Genomic DNA, 1362 nt, shown 5'->3' on the forward strand with positions numbered 1-1362 from the left:
ATATTAAGCATGGGAAAATAAGTCGAATCTTTAACTTGATTACAAAGAATAAAAGATAAATTCAGGATAAACTATTAAAAAAAATATTGAAAAAGACTTCAATTTTATTCCAGCAATGAAATATATTTGTAGAATATTGATACAAAATATTTAAAAATTAATCAAAATTTAATAAATTGTTTCGAGACTAAATTGATGTCATAGAAATAATTTATATATTTCATTTCAAAATCGTATACAATTGTTTTGTGCTATTATATCGGAAGCTAGAGTGGGAAAAACTTTCCAATTTCTCTTATTTTTTAATTAAAATTCTAAAGGTGTTCATTCCCACCTTCTTAAATGTTTCTATGGCAAATCCGGATAGTTCTACGTCTAATAGTCTGTCCTAAAGCACACCAATACATGCACGCGTTCGCAGCATGCACGCACTTACACTTATTTTCCTTTATTAGTAATAAATATGGAAATAAATAGGATGGACACTCGTTTTAAAATACAGTTAAACAAATTCCGCCAACTTTTATTCTAGTGTAATTCTTCATACGTTAAAGTTATTATTTAAAAGAAATGAATGTCCTTTAAAGGATTCTGTCTTTAAAAAACTTTGTAAAGCTGTTTTCTAAAGATTGAAATAAGAAATAACTTCAATGGCAACATTCGTTTTCATTGTCACAATACTGTTACAAATCTGTAATGTTGCTTCTCAGAACAGTTAGTTCTATCACTGGAAAGACCGTTTTACGGTGAGGTCTGCTGGATGTTGATATAGTGCCGGAATCAGTAATACAAGAGCTTGGTGACTAATTTGGCGACAAAATAGACAATACTGGAATCTTCCAGAATTTTGGCGATAGAGCCAATAGGAACTGAGATATGCCTAATTGTCCCAGAACCTTCTCTGTCCGGCTCCGGGAACTATAAAAGGTCAGCAGTTGAAGACAGTCGTGTATAGTGTCGTCGAGAGGTTTAGAGTCGCATAGCGAGTCAATAGCGATTTAGTTGGATTAGTCCTGCGAAGCGCAGATGTTGAATGGAGCTGAAGTGATTGCTGATTTGATTTGTGTACCTAGTCTTGGAATTTATTGTAGAAGAAGCATCGAATCGTATAAGGAGTAGCCAGTCGTGTAGAAGTGAGTCGGCAGTTGGATACAGCTAAAGCGAGAAGACAGTGGTGAATTGCAGGCATTTGGAGAGACCGTAGAGAGTATCTACTCAGATTCCCTCTTCTTGCTGAATTATGTCTGGCCGCTTTGTGTGCTGTGGTTGTTATTACTACCGATTACTACTTCTGGGCTACTGCTTGTTGTAGTATGTTACTTTGTACATCTCGCTGTGCATTTGTTGTCTGCACTTGCTTAT

The sequence above is a fragment of the Argiope bruennichi genome, chromosome 5 (genome assembly GCF_947563725.1).
Source record: "Argiope bruennichi chromosome 5, qqArgBrue1.1, whole genome shotgun sequence".
Classification (NCBI taxonomy): domain Eukaryota; kingdom Metazoa; phylum Arthropoda; class Arachnida; order Araneae; family Araneidae; genus Argiope; species Argiope bruennichi.